The sequence below is a fragment of the Podarcis vaucheri genome (assembly GCF_965113315.1).
Source record: "Podarcis vaucheri genome assembly, chromosome: 5".
Classification (NCBI taxonomy): domain Eukaryota; kingdom Metazoa; phylum Chordata; class Lepidosauria; order Squamata; family Lacertidae; genus Podarcis; species Podarcis vaucheri.
In genome coordinates, this window is record NC_138763.1 from 62,597,879 (window position 1) to 62,619,826 (window position 21,948).

General features: G+C 41.9%; 1 long non-coding RNA gene across 1 annotated transcript in view; it reads right to left on the reverse strand.

The window, feature by feature from the left end:
* Positions 1 to 19,996: 19,996 nt before the first annotated feature.
* The window catches only part of LOC309532553, a 42,435-nt gene continuing 40,483 nt past the window's right edge, over positions 19,997 to 21,948 (reverse strand). The window contains exon 3 of the long non-coding RNA XR_014219922.1: positions 19,997 to 21,787. This is a non-coding gene — a long non-coding RNA (uncharacterized lncRNA). The remainder of the gene's footprint in view (positions 21,788 to 21,948) is intronic.

Consider the following 21,948-nt stretch of genomic DNA (forward strand, 5'->3'; position numbering starts at 1 on the left):
GAGTTTGCTAAGACAGCAACTGCTGTTCTTAGTAGCTCAGAGAAGGTATGGGAACCTTCAAGCTTCAAAGAGGTTCAGGAGTTAACCTCTAAAGATGCTGAGCCTTGGCTTAATGCCATGAAGGCTGAAGTTGATTCCTTAAACAGGAACCAAACTTGGGAACTGGTACCGGTAGTCCCAGGAATGAGACTGGTTGGCAGCAAATGGGTCTTCAAGGCCAAGACAGACCAGAATGGCAAGGTAGTCAGACACAAAGCCAGATTGGTTGCCAGAGGTTTTTCACAGGTACCAGGACAGGATTACCATGAGACCTACTCACCCACAGTCAAATATGAGAGCATTCGGCTGATGCTCAAGATTGCTGCGGAGGAGAAACTGCATGTTTCCCACCATGACATTAATACAGCTTTTTTGTACGGGATTTTGAACGAGGAGCTGTTCATGCTTCCACCTGATGGGGTGCAGATACAGAAGGGAATGGTCTGTAAACTGCGGAAATCCTTATATGGTCTCAAGCAGAGTGCCAGGTGTTGGAACACTAAGCTCACTGAGACATTGCTTTCTCTAGGTTTTCACCAGGGCAAAGCTGATCCATGTGTGTTTGTCAAGGAGGAGGGGCAAAACAAATTGTATTGTTTATGTTTTGTTGATGATCTTCTGATGTTTTGGAAGAATCAGGCTTTTTATCAAAGCACCCTAGCTCAGCTGAAGGAGCACTTTGACATGAAGGATCTTGGTGAGGTATCCAACTATCTTTCTCTGCAGGTGGAGAGGGACCAAGCAGGTAATTTTCTGGTACACCAAACACAGAAAATTGCTGATGTGTTAACCAGGTTGAATTTGGTTGATGCAAACCCAGCAGACACACCGATGGTGACAGGTTACCAGGTAGACAGTACTGCTGAAGCGTTTTCTGACACAACGCTATACAGATGCATTCTAGGCAAGCTGAATTTCATTGCCAGATGTTCAAGACCTGACATAGCTGTAAGCTGTAATCTGCTTAGCAGACATGCCAACAATCCTACGGTTCAGGATTGGAAAGCTCTGAAGCGCATAGCCCGCTATTTGAAAGGGACTATGCACTACAGGCTGAGGTTCACCAGTCAGAAGACTGGAGGTCTTGAAATCTTTGCTGATGCAAGTTTTGAAAGTGACACCACGGATGGTACAAGCACTTCTGGAGTATGCTACATGTACAACCACTGCCTGTTTGACTGGTTGTGCAAGAAGCAGACAACAGTGAGCCTAAGTTCCTGTGAAGCAGAACTCAATGCTCTGTCATTTTCACTCATGGATTGTGAATGGTTGATGCAACTGTTTAAGGACATCAGGGTGTCTGTGAAATGTCCTGTACAAGTGTATCAAGACAATAGATCGTGTTTGGCTTTGCTGAACTCCGAGAGTTGCAAGCAAAGAACCAAGTACTTGCAGATTAAGCTACATCGTGCAAGAGAGTGTATTCAGAAAGGACTGATTCAGGTGTCCTACATGGCAGGAAATGAAATTCCTGCTGATCTGTTGTCTAAGGTTGTTAACAAAGAACAACTTAAGGTTTACACACAAAGGTTGCAATTGGGTTGAACCACAGGTACTACAGGTTACACGGAAAGGGGGAGGATGTTGGGATATTTCCGTTCCACCTTAAAAGGGAGCAGGCTTTGTAAGTCACAGAGTCTGTGCATGTCCTAGTCACAGGATGTTTATGTTTTCTGATGTTCCTTTCGTTTTCTGTCGGTCAGAGACTCAGAACAGAACGGTCATGTTTTTCTTTGTTCTGTTCAACGCTAAATAAAGTCTGTAAAATATGCTCTTCTGTGGTGCAACTTCTGGCTGTGTTTCTGCTGATAAACAGTGTGCACAAGCCCTGGAATGTGGCAAGGAATTTCCAGGGGCTTCGTGTCGCTAACTGCTGGATCTGCCTGTCTACGGGAGATCGATGGACGTCCGGCAGACGGCTTGGGGCCATGAAGGACTATATCTCCCTGGCAGTTTCCCAACACCCTCACCACTACCGCCACTCGGGATAAGAGCTGGCACATCCTCCTCAGCGACAGCACTGGTGGTGGGGAATAGGGGCGTTCAAAGCAAAAGCCAGGATGGCTTTTGTCATTTGGGGACTGTTCCCCCGAAAATCTGGACACTTGGAGGGTAGGTCTTGAACCAATTGTGGAGTTTAACTGGGACAAAAAAAATGTAAAAGATCTTTTCAAACTACAAGATTGACGACCTGAAATCTGCCAGGTCAAAAATGCTATTAAGCTAATCTTTTTCAAAAAATTGTTTTATTAGACATGTTCAGAAGATGTGAATTAAACAAGACAGGACTCTTCACAGCACACAATTATCAGCTTGTTAACTTGTTACTCCTTGTACAAAGCTCCTGGTTCATGTGCCATGCTTTGTGGTTGCCTCAACTGAATGCAAATCCATATCCACACAGCAGCTTCCACCAACTTGGTGCCTTCCTGATGTTTGGGACTACAACTCCCATCAGCCCCAGCCAGCCATTGGCACCAGATTGGCGAAGACTACAGTACCATGATGTATATTTACTTTTCATTGTCGGCCAATTGGTGTTAAAGAAGGATAGAATTTTCTTTATGTATGCAACAGCAGCAGCAAGATTACTCATCGCGAAATATTGGAAGACACAGGAGCTACCCACACTGGAAGAATGGCAGATGAAGGTCATGGACTACATGGAACTGGCAGAGATGACTGGCAGAATCTGTGACCAGGGAGAAGAGTCGGTGGAGGAAGATTGGAAGAAGTTTAAAGATTACTTGCAGAAGCACTGTAAAATTAAGGAATGTTGAAATGACGTTTGAGTGAAAATAAGTGGTACTGGTAAAGAGATGCTTAAGAAAATGTAAATAGGGATTGATAATTGGAAATGGATATTTATAATAATAGGAGTAAGGATGAATGTTAGAGGGTAAGGATTTGCTGAATTTAATATTTGAACTGGAATACAAAATGGGAGGTGTGAGGAGGTCAAGAAACTAGTCAAGAAAATATAAGATTTGAAAATATTAATCTATTTTTCAGTTTTGATTTTTGGCTTTTCTCTTTGTTCTTATTCTTTATTCTTTATTCTTTCTTTTATCAACTGTTTTTCTACTGTGTATTTTTTATTTGTTTTGCTTTTGTAGTTTGAATGTTGGAATTTGTTGGAATTTGTTTTTATTGTTTGTGAAATATTAATAAATATCATTTTAAAAAACAAAACATAATGTATATTTACTTTTAACTCTAGCCTGATGGAAAGAAGACTGTAAGAGTAAAATAAAACATTAACAATCCAACTGACTAATCAAAGTGCACTGCCTTCTTCAGGTATAAGTATGAAGAGGGTTGGGGCCCTGCTCACTACTACAGCTATTAAATTTTGGGCCTGCTTTGAGATGTGCAGGTGCTGGATATTGTTAAGTAACCTATTGCTACATTCCATTTTTTATATATTTTACATGCATTGTTAGCTGTTGCAGTGGTAGTTGTTGTTTTGCTATGTTTTGCGCTATTGTGATTATATTAATTATTGTGGAAAGTGCAGTATGTAAATAAACCAGCCATAATGATGACTAGCATTGGCAAGTTGCTCTTTCTTAACCTCAGTCCCTAATATTTAAAATGGGAATAATTGTCCCCAGTGACTAATCAATACTGTGGCTGAAATAAAGACTGGAAAACACTGTGGGAATAGAACAAAGAAATAGACCATAGGTCTTCTGTACTATATCACTACACTTTGGAAAATTATGCAGTCAGGGAGCATAAAGTTTATTCTGCAGTTACTGCTCCACTAATATAGTGAATAGCAGGTAATTGCATTTATTCCAACCCTTGCAACTGTTTCTAGTTCTATTAATCATATAATAGGCTGAGCTAGAACTCTCTTGTGCTAGAATTTATATCTGTTTAAAAGCCCCTCTTTGTCATGAAGGGTAAACTGAATCATTTCCATTCTTTTAAACAAAAGCGGGCAAATATCACATTCCAGTAAATTGTTTCAGGTAGTTACTTTCCCCCAGTGTTTTTCCAATTAAAGAACAATGCACTTCTGGATGACACAGTGCCTTCAAAACAGTATCATCTTCTGACTTGCTTTGATGCAATTTATTAAGTCAGAGCTATTTGATGCTACAGTAGTAAGCACAAGCAAGTACCCTGTAGATGATGAAGAAAAACAAGTTTAGCAGTGAAGCAAATAGAAAATATTGATCTCTCTTTAGATGCTGTAACTGAAAATCTTCTGTAAGATATATCTTCCCTTATTCTCTCCTGATCAGTGCCCTTCACTATTTGCCAGCAAGAGACGCAGAGAGATGAGTGTAACCTTGAAGGATACGAAACTTTCATGTAAGCACTGAGAAAAAGAAAGAACGAAAGACTGGTCCTTTCCATCATCAGAAAGGTTCAATAGTTGCATATAGACTGAGGAAAACTAAAAGGGTGGTTAATTCTCCCAAGTCTTTCTCCAGTATTGCTGAAATGAGTGCAGACAGCCATTCTATGCAGAATATGAAATGTATCTGATTATGTCTATAGCATAGCTTAATACAGACAGGAAGGATCTGGACATGAATAAACCATTAACTGATATTTTAATGTGTGAATACAAGTGGGAAGGCAAGGGTGGTGTGCCTTTGGAAAAAATGCAAGCACGTTCCCCATGTGACAACTTCTGAACTCTTCTGAGTTCAAAAATGTGTGTGTGTTTACTTCACCAGTAACACTGCAGGAGACCTAAGATGCTGAGAAACAGATGTTTAAGATATTTTCTGTACCACTGAACACTGTTCTTTTTCTGCGCTCTCTAGCATTGCTGTGCATTGGGAAATTATGAGTTGAAATTCATATGTTATTAGCTGCTGCGAAAAAAATAGACATGCAGTCTTGAGCTTATTATATAACTATAGTGGTGAAAGACTAACTGGGCAAGATGCCAGGGGATGTTAGCATTTTTAAAGGAACTGAGCTCTGTCAACAATACCTTTGCCATTTCCTTACTGCCAACACATCATGGAAAAAGACTCGAGAGATGGAGTCATGGTGGAAAGGTCCCATGTATTCACATATAACAACAGATCACCTGCCGAAACAATAACCAAACAATGTAAGTAGGGGCAGGTGGGTTTGAAGTGACATATATGAGGGAAGCAGCCCTCCATCCCACTAAGTATGGCTGTAGCCAAATTCCATGGCTCTCCAGCGAAGGGTTGGGAGAAAATTCAACCTACCTGCTAAGTGAGCCTTGGGTATGTAATTCCACCATATGCACTCAGACCTTGCTGTCCAGTATTCACCAAGGTGACATATCAGGTCTAAAGTGCAGCCCCAACAACCTCCTAAGCTAACCTTTCTCAACCTGTGGGTCCCCAGATGTTGTTGAACTACAATTCCCATCACCCCTAGCTAGCAAGGCCAGAGCTGAGGGATGATGGGAGTTGTAGTCCAACAACATCAGCGGACCCACAGGTTGAGAACCGCTGTGGGACCTAAGCAAAGGCTGTGAAAGATGATTCCAGGGTGCCATTGAATCCCATAATGCATTGGGGCATCTTGAGTTCTTAAATTCCCTTCCCTTCTCTTGCTAAATGCCAAACAGACCAAATAAGTACATACATTGAGAATAACCATACAGTGCAGAGTAGGCAAAAAAAAAAAAGTCATGCCAATAGTCAATCAGGAACTCCCCCCAGAAAATTCCTACTCAGCCCCAGCAAAGAGTGATTAGCAAAAAAACAAAAACCCAAAGTATAGGTGGCTGAGGGGAGGGTGCTGCAAAAGAGGAGGAGGTGGTGGAGAGGGGAGAGCAGACTTAAAGAGCAACCTGGTGGCTCCCCTCCTATTGGGCACTCCTGCCCATGTGATCCCACAGAAAACACCAATTTGTGGAATACTCACGTCTTCTCCCAAGAAAGGGTGTGTGGCAAATTCACCCCTGCTAAAAGGCAGAAGTGGCATTCTCAGGATTTGTTGCAGTAGTTGACATGAAGTCTGCAGGCTCTTATCTGTTCTTCCAATGATTCTTTTTAATTGACCAAGAAGCTTTCTTGAAATTGATGGGCCCAGTTATGAATTACCACATAATGACAATGTGTTTAATGGGGAAGGCAAGGCATGTGGTGCTGTTACATATATGAATCTGGGTTACACCTATTTGTCATGCATTTGCATGGGTGTGAAATAACCTAGTAAGAGCTGGTAAACTAGTGGAAAGCTTTCTATAACCAGTTTTTGTATGATTATCATTTATGATTGTCTCCTAAATGAAATTTGCTTAAACTGGTTATTTTTGACAGTGTCTCTTAGACTTTTCATTTAGGACTGTGGGATGCAGTCCTTATTGTTCATTGAAATAATAAGAGTGCTTGTGTATTTGCCAAATATTCACTCGAGATTTCATATTTTTATTCGGTATTCAATTATGTTTTATTTCTGTAAAATCTCTGCATCAATTTTGATAATAGATTTTGGCAAAAATTTAACCACATCCAGATGGGTCCCAGAATGGGCTTCTGATATCTCTGACACTGACATTAAACAAGACCAAAAATGACAACTGATATTTTCTGTAACAGCTTTCTCAAGCCTGGTGACTTCCAGATATTTAGACTATAATTCCCATCATCCCTGACCTTTGATCATGATCTCTAGGGCTCATGGGGGTTGGGGTTGTTGTTCATTTGGAAGGCCACATCTTACCCATCAAGGAAAGCTTCTTCTAGGATTTTAACAGCTATTTAAGTTGAAATGGGACTTCCACAAGATTCATTTGGGGAGAGTGCTGTTGTGCTTATATCCTGCCTGGAGGCTTCCCATAGGCATCTGTTTGGCTACTGCAAGAACAAAATGTTGGAATAGATGTCCCTTTGGTCTGATTCCGCAGGACTCTTCATATGTTCTTACATTTGTATATAGATATAGGAACACTGGAAAATTGCCCCACTGAGTGTTTTGTTTATCCCCAAGCAAAATAGCAGCAAAAAGCCAGCCGCATTCCAGGCACATTGTACATTTGTTTGTGGCAACTGTTTAAAACAGCAGCCTTTATATGGTGGTAATATTGTGGTTCCTTGCCACCAAGGGCTCTTCTGCCATATATATATATATATATACACACACACACACACACACACATATATCTATATCTATATCATCTATATCTATATCTATATCATCTATATCTATATCTATATCTATATCTATATCTATATCTATATCTATATCTATATAATCTATATCTATATCTATATCTATATCTATATCTATATCTATATCATCTATATCTATATCTATATCATCTATATCTATATCATCTATATCTATATCTATATCATCTATATCTATATCTATATCTATCTATATCTATATCATCTATATCTATATCTATATCTATCTATATCTATATCTATATCTATATCTATATCTATATCTGGAAGGACATTTCCAGAATGTGCTATACCAGAAACCACACTGGTACCTTATAAACAATAGTACTTTTATCAACTTCCATTGAAAGAACTACAAATATTGCTTTGAGAAAGTCTCCCTGTTTTTCATTCCAATGCCCGGAAATGTCAAGTGTGTTCCAAAACCATATGTTGCAATGTATATGGCACCAGTGTTAATAGCAAAGTTGTAAGCTGTATTTTCAGTGGAGTAGAGCTTGTTCTTAAGTGTTCGCATAATAATGTACAGGGGTTGCTGTGTTTTTTTTCCTTGATGGGTATAGTCAGCAGCTCTGATTCCAACCTCGATTAGGAGAAACCATCCAGATCTGGAGGACCAGCAGTGAAGGCCATGCAACAATTGACCCAGGAAAGGCTCAAAGCCAGAACCAAGAGAGTGCAACCCCTAAGCCTGAAGTTTTAGAGGAACCACTCCTTATTGTTGCATCACTAGCACAGGCAAAGAGCCAGGGACTGAAAAATGGAGAGGTGATGGGCCAGGATGGGTGATCCAGGGGTAAAATAATGGAGAGGCTAGATACCAGTTCATGAGATGCTCTAGGAAAGAGGGGGCAGTCTGATCTGAGTAATATAAGGGGTCTTGCTTGGGCTTCAATCAGAGCCTGTTTATTTATAGAATTTATATACTGCTTGGCAGTTTTAAAAAGTCTCTTCCATAAGATATAATAAAAAAGAATCAGTTCATATAAAAAATACAGCAATAGCATTCAGATGAGTCTTTCTAACAATTAAGTCAGAACACAATGCAATGGAACACCATAAGTAAAACTGAGTAGTGCATAGAAGAGAGGAATTTGTGGAGCTTCCGTTGCCTAAGCTATGTGGGAACTCATAGATAGACCTGATCATCATAGTATACAGTCGCTGGACAGCTACAGCCTTAAACTGCTATGACCAGGTAATGGCGGCATCACCTTAATGGAACAGGGTTGCTAACCTGAGCCCTCTGAGGTTTTGCAACTCTGGTCTCCATTGCCCCTTTGTGCCCTGTGGGATTCTGCTTGAGATCAGGAGGGCAGACGGGTAGCATCACAAGCAACACTTATCATTCAGGATGTGGTTCAGGGGTTGTTTTCTTTCTTGCCATTCTATGCTGTATGTTTAGCTGGGGGAATCTGTCAATTTCACTTTGTCTCTTCATTTTTCCAGCCTTAAGCTCAATTCTCCACACTGAGGTGCATCAAAGTCTGCTTGGAAATTAATCAGCATTTTAGTGCCCATTTCTCCTAATACACACACATTGGTATGCAATTTTGCCTAGTATACACATTTTTTCAAATGCAATGGTCCGAAATGCAATGCATGTTGTATGTTATTTTCATCGACACTGGCATTTTGATGTGCACTGTACCCATGTATATTAATATTTGTCTACGTTGTTTGGCTGGAGAGCAGCATTGCAAACATCAGAGATGGGCAAATTTTGAAGGCTAGCAGTCCTTTGGTTTGAGGGTTGTTTTGGAAAGTTCAAATTGTGTAGCCTCAGCTTAAAATGCAAACTGAATTGATTTTTTCCCCTACCCCATACCTACCAAATGCTCATGGTTTTCTTCTGCTCACCGTAGAAATGGATATGCTCTCCAGGATTGTATTCATTCGTCAAAAGCCGCACAACACTGGCAGATCTTTCTCCCCACTAATTCTTTTCTCATTCCCTCGTTATGACCCATGAAACAGACAAATCTGCAGGCATGAAGCTTTTATTACAGTCGACAACAGTTGTGTATGTGTGGATCAAGGGAGAAATAGACCTTGAAAGGCTTTGCATCTCATCTGCCAATAATTTTCTCTTCTTTTGTCTGTGACACATCAGTTTGGTGTGCTGGCATGAGCAGGAACCTTCCTTACAACTTCATCTGGGCTTCACTGGCTTGAGGCGCATCATGTTTAATTATTTAAACATTCAGATGCAACAGGAAAGACAATGGCACTTTTAAAGGCATGGCTTAATTTTATCAGTCCAATTTGGTGTTCCTGCAGGCCACTCCAATCTCTGCCAAGCAGTGGCAAGAGTTCCACAAGGCTTGGCAATTACCCAGTGTTTGTGCTCCTTAGGAATGAGGCACAGCAGACACCGGTGTCTTTTAAGACACTATGGTTTATTTTATGCATATTTACAACATGGGTTTTGATGGAGAGAGACAGCATTTACATCTCAAGCTGAATGTGCAATCCCTGTGTCTTATCAGGCTGCTCCAGCCAGCCAGCATCGCTGCTGCTGTCCTTCAGTCCCTGCATGAAGTTATACCCACTTCCTGCTCCTTCTTCCCAGAAAATCCCTGCTCCCCAAACCTCTGTTGTAAAAGGACACCTTCTTTTCCTGCGGTGACATCATGCCCCCTGTTACCCTGGCAACCTTCCTCTCTCAATTCTCCTATTTCTGTCCACTTCTCCACAGGGGAAGGACAACACCTGCATGGTCAATTGTTCTCAATAGCCCAGTACTTTGTTCTTAATGGCAATTGCTATCAGCAGTCTCCTGAACAGAAGAACTGGTTCATTCTGTATTTTTCACTGGCCTGGCATCTTCTCTTCATACTCCAAAACCAGCTAAATTCTACCCCGCCCCCATACACACACACATTCATAACAGTATTGTAACCCTAACTTTGGAATGCTGTGTTACTTTAACATAGCCATTTTCAATAATAATAAAAAAACTGTTTGCAAAGCAATACAACATTCCCCCCACATCTAGTTTTTGACTTAATCAACTGTTGCTTTGTTGGAGACTGAATAATTTATTTCTGAAATAAGAGATCTCAGGAGCTTAAGAATTTTGAGGTAAAGGCATTGTGTCCTAATGCAAAGAAAGTCCAGGATGAAAACAGCTATTTCAAAGGCTATAGCAAAGTCTTTGTGTATGTTTCGGCTTGGGGTGGTGCATGACCTGAGAGAATTCCAAGGGCCAAAGGTACCTGAGATACCCCAAACCTACCTTAGAATATTTCCACAACAGATGGAAATTGATGTTCAGTATGCATTTTCCAGGATACCTGATGATTAGGAAAGTGTGAATGTCTGATATCTGTATGTCTCTCCATCAGAATTCAGGGAATAACAACAACTAGCACTACAGCAGAAAGAAAGCCAAACCACAGATATGACCATGCAGAGAGGTGAGAGCTCCCCTAGCTTTGGACCGAGGGAGGGATGATTTAGTATGACAGCCAGAAAGATATCTGTGCTTGCAGAGCTCAAGCTGTATTTACTAGCATGGATAAAAGCAGCCAAATCGAGCCTAACACCATTACCATCCATTTTCACAAATTGATTTTAGAAAGAATGAGTGGTGCTTCAGATATTACATTTCCCAATTTCTATTTTTAAAAATGTGTGCAGAAACAGAGCCAGACTATGGACAAAGCCACACATCTTTGTAATACTGGAAAGGTCAGGAATGAGTGTGTCCATTATCTTCAAGGCCAGCTCTGTCGTTAGGCAGAATGAGGCAGCCGCCTCAGGCGACGGACGCTGAGAGGCAGTGGCAGCATCTCCCTGGCTGTTCTTCCTGAACCCCAGCCACTCCTTTCTGTTGGAGGATGGAGCTGTGTATGCCACACGGACTGTGCTGGGCCTGCTTAAACTAGCCTGGTGAAAGACACTATCCCATATTGCTAGTGTTGAAGTGAAATTCAGCTTCCACTAGTCTGCTTGCACAAGTGGAATGGGGACAGACACCATTTTATTATTCACCACATTTCTTGGACTGGTCCTGTTTATCTTTCTGAGTTCCTGGGTGTTTGATCCAACTTCATCTCTTTGGCCTTTTCAAGCACTGCCTGGAAGATACTTTCAACCATTTTGTGGCAGCTTCTCTTTTCAAAACTGAAGTGGAGAAGCGTTAACATCAGAAGCTGCTCTAAATAACTTTCCAATCCATCTCAGTACAATGAGGTATAATTTATTGGTTGACATTGGAGACATTAATTTAACAGTGCATTACAGGCCAAGTTAAGCTTCATATAAGTCACAAGAGGCCTTATCCAATCAGCCCAGATTATAGATTTTAATTTCTCAGCTTTCATTTATGGTAACGACATCGGGCAGGGTTGCTTTTTTACTGGAAACTGCCAAACCTCCGGTGAAAACATTTAACAAAGGTGATTATTACAATCAAACTTGTCAGCTTCCATTTATTATTTTGCCATGTGTGGCCTTTTCTCCCATCAGCGAGAAATTGTGCGCACAGTGAAGAAACGAATCAAATTATTTTCAGAACCAGTATGTTTACTATGATGAGCACAGTGTATTAAAACTTACCTGTTGATGAACACAAACTGAAAGGCAAACACAGAATTTATCAGAACAGCTTAGAGTGCGAACGCACCTTGTCAGCACCCTTCTTCCTTGTTTTGCATTATTGCCTCATTGTTTGACTCTTGGTTTCAGTAAATGTGATGCAGAAGGTGTCGGGATCTTCAGATCATATTCCACAGTACAGCTGGACATTTAGGTAGAAAAAGATGTCTTTTGTCCCTATGCTTCCCTTTGCTTAACAGTGTGTTTTGGTTTGTTTGAATTTGACTTCAGTTGCCACCTCTCTCTTTTGTGCTGCTGAGTCTCTAAACACCATTAAATTTTACACACCCATGTGTTAGGCGGCAGAGGAACCAAGCCCCACAGCAGGTTGCCAGGAATGGATAAGACAAGAAAAAGCCCTTACCATCTGCTTTTTATTCTATATTTACAAAGAGAGGCTTTAGAATGTAGCCTCTTGGAATAATGGCGTTGTCCCCAGTAAATCTCTCCCCCCCCCCTTTTCTTCCACTTCCTCATTCGTCAACAGCACCCCCTCTCCTTTATGGTTGCTGAGCTCTTTACTCTCCTACTTTTAAGGCTTGCCAGGTTCTGGGAGATGGTGGGTCTGGATTGCTTTCTAGTGATAATGTGTCAGCTAGCTGCTCCAGCTCTGCCTCCTCTCCCATTATTTCCCAACTTTCCCCCTCATCTTCCTCTGAGCTGTGACCTCCCTCAAACCCTTGTTGTAATTCTGAACTGCCTTCTTCTTCTCTGAAAGGGTCAGGCTGGGGAGCAGTCTCCACCATTCCTCCTCTGCCTAGTCCTTGACACCATGTCACTCAGCACTAATCAGCTATTTTTCTCAGCAAAAAAATAGACAAAAGCACTACACACCGTTCAGGCTGCATGCTTACGTTCACTTCACAGTCATGTTCTTATTTCCCTTTCCGTGGAATAAAAACTATTCGGGGAGAGGGCAATGAGTTGGTTTTCATAAAGCAACGGGCCATTACTCTTTCCAGTTCTACTTTTTAACTCCAGAGGATTACAAATTCTCACAAAAGCTTTCTGTTTTCAGAGAACCAGATGGATGAAAGAAACTCCCTGGTGACAGGCCACATGCACATGCACGTAGACCACAAATTCAGTGCAAGTACTAGAAACTCTGGCTTCTTCCTTGGGAGGGGGGAGAAATTGGCGTCGGTTTCTATTTTAGTACAAACCTACCTAATTCCCACTCCCCCAAACAGTACATGGTCTGAAACACAGGTGTCCCTCAAAATTTACGTTTCTCTGAATTTTTCAATGCAGTTCTCCAACTGAAGAAAAAGCATACAAAAAGGCATGTGTTAGTGGAGAGTGTGCATTAAGATGCACATGTCAGGCAAAATAAAATACACATTGGGGAAAATTTTGCTTCATTTGCAAATATTAGTGAAAATAGCATGCTGAAATGCATTGTGTTGGGGAAAATGCTTGCAAAAATGTCAGTGACTGTCTAAACAGCATACAAAAACGTGTTATGAGAAATTCGCATAGAAATGCTGATTAATTTTCATGATGATTTAAAAAAAAGAAATTGCAGGTTGCTGCAGAGATGTGGAGAACTGAATTTAACACTGGGAAAATGGCTAACCGGAGATAAAACAAAACCGACAGGTTCACCCATCCCTATGCTCCATCCTCATACTACCACCTCTCTCCTTGATGCACTGTGATAAGCCAGGAAGTCTTCAATTAATCATAGTTTCCCTTTCCATCTGAGCCAGCGTTCATAGAGCCATCATTTTGCATCCATACTGCGAGTGGGTAAAACATCGCAACTAGCTCTAAGTGCCCTCTAATACTGTCACAACTCCGTTATGAGGCTTGAAGCTAGTAGGAGAGCTGGGATCACCACAACCATCTAGGTTTTGTTTTTCCTGGGAACTGAGAAACTGCAGGTAGGCTTTCTCCAGTCACCAGTGGCGTAGCGTGGGGGGTGCAGGGGGGCCGGCCGCACCGGCCGCAACATCTGGGGGGGGGCGCTCACTAGACTCGAGTGCTAAAATCCACGGGTTAGGGGGCGCAAATTACTTGCCTTGCCCCGGGTGCTGACAACCCACGCTACGCCACTGCCAGTCACCACTGGGTGTAGGAGTCAGCCTGTGTCGTTCTGCCCCCCCCCCAAGCTTCTGTTTGCAGAAACCTGGGAGTGTGTTGCTAAAGAGTCTGGTTCATGGCAAATAACATCGCAGAGGTCTAAAACAACCAGCCACCAGCCAGTATTCCAAATGATGAAAGAGTTTATTTTAAATAAGTAATGATAAGAAGGGGGAGAAAGATGATCAGAGTACAATATAACATAAAATGTAAATTCAGCCTATAGCTAGCCTAACACTACAAAATTCAGCTGCTTTGCTTGGTGTATGCATGGGTCACCAAGATATTCCAACAAAGAAAAGAAAAAACTCATTAACTTTTATCTCGGCTGGCAGAGGGGTGGATGAGGGAAGGCCCAAAATGGAAAAAGGACCTCAGGCAGCATCAAATGCAGTCAACTTTCAGAGGTGGGTACCTGGGCAAATATCACTCTGGATTCCAATAATCACTCCTGGATTCGTGCCAGACAGATTTAGCTAAAGAGAAAATGGTATCATGTATTGGTGGGGGTGATGCTTGAGACATGCATCTTTGAGCAATGGAGTCTTTCTTTGGTTTAAGGAAAATTGTGAATGGACACGCAGGGGTTTGGGCAGGCCATCATGACACCAGGAAACTGTGTTTACTAGGTTCTGTATTAAACAAGGATGTAATTCACAATATGAAGCCAGTTTAAGATCTTGACTTGTTCTAAAGCTGGTAACCACAGTTTCACCAGTCCAGATGAAACAAGAAACTATGGAAAGTCTTCCTTTCAGGTTTGACTGTGCCTTTCTTAGAAGGGAAGAAAAAAGGGGTGTTTGCATGGATACTTGGCTTATTCACATCTCAGCTTATTTAAGAGTGTGTGTGTGTGTGTGTGTGTGTGTGTGTGTGTGTGTCTGCCTGCCTGCCTGTGGCCCGTACTTTGACTTCTACAGCAATGACCCATTCGGTTTGGCTGAGTCTCACATTCCTTCTTTTAAAGAAACAAAAACAACTTCCAGCAAGCTTGTATCCATCATTCACCTGGAGAAACAAGTTAAATTGGTAGTTGGTTGCAAAACCGCAGGTTTCTCAAAGCAGGCAAGGCTACGTGCTTGTGCTGTGTGAGAAACCACTCAGCTGAGAACGTGAGCAGAATTCTCTTCAGAAACAATGTGATAGCAAAAGAGACTTACGTTGATTCAGAGATATTGGTCAAGGCAATGTTTACATTTGCAGTCGTAATGTTCAAAGGACCTAGCCCTTGAATGTTTCTTGGTTCATCCTACACTGTCTTGTAAGATGACATCCCAAAGCAAATGTAAACATTACCATAGGTCATTTGCATATCCACATCTACCTTGCAGTTGTTCCAGGGTACAGGTTTCAAGGGAAGATCCTCAAGTCTAGGGAACCAGACACAAAAGGTTGTATCCAAAGTAGTGCTAAGCAAGGCTCAGCAAGACTGGCTTTTGTGCCATGTTTCTAGGCACAGGCACGAGTGTGTATATTTTGTTTTTGTCCAAGCACTTTCCCTGGGAAAACTCATGTTTTACCAATGAATCAGAACAAATGGCAACAGCACATAGCTGTCAACCTTCCCTTCTTTTGTGGGAAATTCCATTATTCCAGCGCTGTTTCCCTCTGTTTCCCACTGCTATCCTGGATTGTTAGATATCCCGTAGACTGTCCCCAGACAAGTGAGGCTGCTGATCCCTTATTTTCGAGGCTGCTGATCCCTTATTTTCAAATCTGAAAGTTGACAGCTATGCAACAGTGTTTTCTGCTGTTTCCTGTTTGCACCAATTCAGCAGTAGAAGGAAGGTTTTCCTGAGGAAAGCTCTGGGACAAAAAACAACAACCACTTGGACACAGAACTGCTAGGACACAGAACTTCCCAGGACTTGTGCCTAGGAAGTGTGGTGCAAAAGGAAGTCTGGCTGAGCCCTAAATTGTTCTGTTAGCACGAGGATTTAGACTTGCACAATGGAATTTTTTTTCATCTCCCCCTTTGCACCCACTATATCTGTTCTGGGGGTTGTCCCACCTCTGTGGGGCAGATTTGGGAAGGCTGCAGAAAATACACAGGAGGAGATGGTGAAAAGTTTTGTTCTGCAAGCATACCTGAAGGAGCATCTCCACCCCTATTGTTCAGCCTGGACACTGAGATCCAATGCTGAGGGCCTTCTGGCAGTTCCCTCCCTGCGAGGAGTGAGGTTGCATGGAACCATGCAGAGGGCCTTCTTGGTAGTGGTGCCCGCCCATCAGATGTCAAGGAAATAAACTACTATCTGACTTTTAGAAGCCATCTGAAGGCAGCCCTGTTTAGGGAAGTTTTTAACGTTTGAAGTTTTATCGTGTTTTTAATTTTATCATGTTTTTAATATTCTATTGAGAGCTGCCCCGAGTGGCAGGGGAAACACAGTCAGATGGGTGGGGTATTATTATTGTTGTTGTTGTTGCTGTTGTTGTTGTTATTATTAACAATAACCATGCATTACTCCCATCATCCTTCACTACAGGCCAAGCTCAGAAAAACTCTGGGCACCCGCAGGTTTCCTGCCATTGGTGTAATGGAGCTTCAGTTTAGCATTGTATGAATTGCCAGCAATGCATTTCTTGAATTTTTATCTGTTTCTTTACATGTATATCCCATTTTTCCACAAAAGAGTTCAAGACAGTGTGCATAATTCTCCTTTCTCCGTTTTACCCTCATTGAAACACCATGAAATTAGGTTAGGCTGAGAGATAGTGACAGCCCAAGGTCTCCAAGTGATCTTCATAGCTGAGTGGGGGTTTGAAGCCATGTCTTCCCAGTTCTAGCTTGACATTGCACTGGCTTTCAGAGCCTAAGGAGCATCTTGTGGTTGAGCTGCCGAAACCTCTGTGTTGGTTTGGTAATGTTTGCAAGTGGAAAATTGCAGTTCTTGTGGTACACAGTTCATCAAGCCTGATATGAAAATCACCATAATCACTGCAAATTCTCAAAGCTTCCAAGGAAAAGTAGGGAGGTGGGGTGGATTTCCGCCATGCTTTTAGCTTCCAAAGAATAGTATCAGAGAGTTTTGAGTAGCTACTGTTCTTTTTCTAGCAAACTGTGGTGGGGAAAGGCAATTACAGAAACAAGGGGCCTTAATGCCAGTATCCAGTAACAGCTACATGCTGTTCTTGGAGATGTTACAAATGAGCCGATAGTGCATTTCTTAAAAAAGAAAAGCCACAAGATTTTGCTTCATAGGAAGTGCAAAAGGAGACAAGTCATTTATGGCCCATTTTGTGGAGTGGCAGCAGTTGAAGAAGCATACAAAGCTTGTACCGTTTTTCCTGATAGACAAATCCTAATTTTTACAGCATAAAGGAATCTGCTACAGCCCAGTGACAAGCCCTGAACAATAGTGGTCAAGACTTTTTTCTTTTTCTTTTTTTTAAAAAAATGTTCTCTGCCACAACCACACTCCATCAACCGCCCCACAGCCTGACCTACTAGTGCTTGTTTCATTTTTCAAAGCCTATCATTCAGTTTAGCACCGTCTTTCATATCTGAAGGAGAGTCTCCACCCCCACTATGAGCAATGAGGTTACAGGGAACCAGGCAGAGGGCCTTCTTGGTGGTGGCACCCGCCCTGTGGAACGTCCTCCCAGATGTCAAGGAAATAAACAACTATCTGACTTTTAGAAGACATCTGAAAGCAGCCCTGTTTAGGGAAGTTTTTAATGTTTGATGTTTTATCGTATTTTTAATATTCTGTTGCGAGATGTCCAGAGTGGCTGGGGAAACCCAGCCAGTTGGGAGGGGTATGTATGTATGTATGTATGTATGTATAAATAAATAAATAAATAAATAAATAAATAAATAAATAAATAAATAAATAAATAAATATTTATTTATTTATTTATTTATTTATTTATTTAGGAAGCTTTAAGCTTTCCCATTTCACAATCATAAGACATTTTTCCTTTCAGCACCCAGGATCACTAAACGCCTCTGTCTCTTACTTCTGTCTTTTCCATGTAGGAAATTGAGGGCACCTCACACATAGAATCATAGAATCATAGAGTTGGAATAGACCACAAGGGCCATTGAGTCCAACCCCCTGCCAAGCAGGAAACACCATCAGAGCACTCCTGACATATGGTTGTCAAGCCTCTGCTTAAAGACCTCCAAAGTAGGAGACTCCACCACACTCCTTGGCAGCAAATTCCACTGTCGAACAGCTCTTACTGTCAGGAAGTTCTTCCTAATGTTTAAGTGGAATCTTCTTTCTTGTAGTTTGGATCCATTGCTCCATGTCCGCTTCTCTGGAGCAGCAGAAAACAACCTTTCTCCCTCCTCTATGTGACATCCTTTTATATATTTGAACATGGCTATCATATCACCCCTTAACCTCCTCTTCTCCAGGCTAAACATGCCCAGCTCCCTTAGCCGTTCCTCATAAGGCATCGTTTCCAGGCCTTTGACCATTTTGGTTGCCCTCCTTTGGACACGTTCCAGTTTGTCAGTGTCCTTCTTGAATTGTGGTGCCCAGAACTGGACACAGTACTCCAGGTGAGGTCTGACCAGAGCAGAATACAGTGGCACTATTACTTCCCTTGATCTAGATGCTATACTCCTATTGATGCAAGGAAAACACAGTGGGGAATTTTGATTAGCAATAGATGTGGCTCATATGAGAAACTGCTTGTTTATGTGGCTAATACATATTAAGGACTCTGACACTATGCCGCCAAAGAGGAATGGCAATCATAGTGTTTGGTTCCATTTTTCTCCATTGCAAATAAGTAGGGCTGCACTGGATACCATACTCACTAATTCCGGTTTTCAATTTCTTTTGGCACTATAGACATTTCTCCAGAATCCTGTTCAGTGACAGTGTTGCATTATCTACAGCAGCAGCACTTTTCCCTGACTACTGCTGCTCCTCCCTCAGTGAATCATTTGTGAAATCTAGCTTGGGAATGTGATCACAATACCACGAAGCCAATAAGATTTGGCTTGGTGCAAACACCACCGAGGGCATCTGAGAAGGAGGGCAACGCCAACAACTTAAGGCTGCAGTGTAAGCCCAATTTGCAGCAGGACTGGGGATGGTGTGTGCACCCACTTAATCTGTTCTTGGGGTTTTTTCCCAACTCTCTGGAGCAGATCCACCCAGCTCTGCTGGCCTCCAACTTCAGACTGATGCCAGCATAATTCTTCTGGTGTGGAGCACCCCATTCCAGTGAAATAGGAATGCCCCCAAATGGGGAGGAGGAGGAGGAGGAGAGGGAATGAACCAGCCTGGTATCCACCATCATTTGAGGCTGCTGCCCCAGCTCCTGGCTGGTGCAACAACTTGTCAGTCACACACCTTGCAGCCAGGCAAATACAGCAATGGTTTCACTGCTCCATCATACTCTGTTATTCCCCAGCAGAGGTTGGGATTGTCACGTTCACAAACATTTTTACTCAAAGAAAAAGGAAAATGCCAAAAAGGGCATCATATTTTTTGCAAAGCCTATTAAATGTTTACCGAGAGAGAGAGAGAAAACCCCAATACCCAGTGAATAGTTTTGTCTGATCTTTACTCATAAGCCGTTTTGCAAATGATGTTTTAATGAATATTATCACACATGATCTCCTGTAATCTAGTAGACAGTAGGAAATGAGACACCTGAACATTTAGGCAAAGCAAGTAGGATGCTATTGGCGTGAGGAGAATAATGAGGCATTCAGGCACGGTGTCGTGAGTAGCCAGGGTGACTTGCAGGCTGCATTATTGAATATTCTCAAAAGACCCAAAAGGTTCAATTGAGCACAATAAGTGAAGTGCTTACACTTGAACCTGGGAACCCAAGATGAACCAAGCAGCCTGCTTTATTAGATTTCTCCACTTTTATCTACACAGCATGAACCAGGAAACACTGCAGTGCATGACAATAAATATAAAATGTAGAAGGCAGGGTAGATTTTTAAAAGGGAAAAGAAAAAACAGAGCTAAACATTGCTCTCGGGAGAAAAGACGGGTAAGCCTTGAATACTTCATGTTGTTTAAAAGGTGAACAAATTCATCGTAGCAAAACAAGATAATTGAAAGACACCTGGCATGGCTGGGATTTAAACATTTATTTTCACCAATTTTTATGTACAAGGTATTCCTCTACCCTATAGCAATTAGTGATGTTCTGCAGCAGGTTGCACTTGAACGTTGTTAAGAATTAGTGCAATAATGATTTGCAGGCCTTTACAGCACACTTACCCTCCAGCTATTTCCCATCAGAACATAAATTCGAAGGATATGATTACTGAGACAAAGCAGCTGGTAACTCCAGGATACAGTGTTGACAACATGTATGGTATCTCTTAGGTCTCAACACTGTTAGCAGACAGTCTCATTAAAACCAGAACTGCCATGTTTCATTACTGATGCCAATGAAATGTATCTGCATAGCTCTGAGGAGAAAGTTCTCACCGGGGAGTGACGAGTGGCATTCAGTTAGTATTGTAAGACGTGAAAAGGGTGAATAGGAATGCTAAGAGAGTCGAGCAGTGAAGCTCTCTCTTTATGCTGTTCCTTTTTTCATATAGGTTTCCAAAGCCAGTTGCCATCACATTCATGAGAGCTTTCTTTGTACATATCAGCAGAGAGGCTTACTTGGTCCTACTGATAAGTTGATCAGGCCCACTGACTTTGTAGACCCAGGCCATGTTCAAAGACCCTGAGCTAGGGACTATGAGAATGGTCCCAGGGACGTCTATGGCTGATTTCAGGCCTGATCACTGCTTCTCTCTAACACCACCACTGCAGGCGGCCAACGATGGTATTGCAATTATCACTAGCCTTGCTGATCGATTTTAGGTCTTAAATAGTTATGATGCTAGAGTGTTGTTGTTTTTCAATATATCATTTCCCTCCCAATATCATTAGTTTTTATTGTTGGTTGGTTTTCAAAAGTCTGGGGGGATGGCTGTTGATTTTCATATTTCATTTTAAGTTGCCTTTGCATGTGCTGACAAAGGCTCTTTGCCATTGTTTGCACATTCCTTATTTAAATCCTTGGACATGTAACTATAAGAAGAAATGTGCATTGTTGATTCCCAGACCATCGGATTCAAATTGTGCGGAGTTTGTGGATTTAGTGGGGTGGGGTTGGGTTTAAAAAAAACAACTGGATTGAATTGCTAGAGTGACCATTTCTGCAAAAAGGAGTGTGTGGCTAGACTGTAAGGCATTAAGAGGACACTGGTTAACACTCTCCATTGTTTTAAGCCCCATCTAGACGAATCCCAGGCCATAACACTTGAGTGTTTTTATAAGGGGCAAAAAGACTAGCTTAAAAGCATGATATCAATTTGCTGACCCTTTAACAGCTCCCAATCTTCCCCAGCCTACCTTTCCACAGTCTCATAAGTGGAGTGCCTCTGTAGCAGTTCCATACAGCCTATCCTCAGGGGTGGAGGCCATGAAATAAGGGCTTATAGAGAGTGTTCTGGTCAAAACAAATTAGCAGAGAGGAAAGCTGCAAATCTTTAGTTTCTTTTTGATCAGACTGTCCAGCTCTGTGCTCTTGATTGATTCAGACCATAAATCTGGTACACCGAAGAAGCTGGTTTGTTTATTTTCTTGTTTGTTGTGCAAAGCACTCTGCATGCAGTATTGCTTCTGGAAGGCTCAGTTGGTTAGAGGGTGGTGCTGATTGATAACGCCATGGCTGCAGGTTCAGTCCTGAGGGACAGCAGCATGTTCCTGAATTGTAGGGCGTTGGACTAGATGATCCTCAGGGTCCCTTCCAACTCTACAATTCTATGATTATATGTATGCCCACACACACACATCTGGAAATTGTCCTCTGCAGTTAGGCTGTGCATTGGATAAATAACTGCTGTACAAACTCAAAATGATATGGCAGCAGCATTGCCAAGGGATGGGCAACGTTGGCCAGTTCCTCTTTTATTTTCTTCTTTAACTTTCTTTATAGGGTGGCTGTGGATAGAAGAAGAAGAAGAAGAAGAAGAAGAAGAAGAAGAAGAAGAAGAAGAAGAAGAAGAAGAATTTGGATTTGATATCCCGCTTTATCACTACCTGAAAGAGTCTCAAAGCAGCTCACATTCTCCTTTCCCTTCCTCCCCTACAATAAACACTCT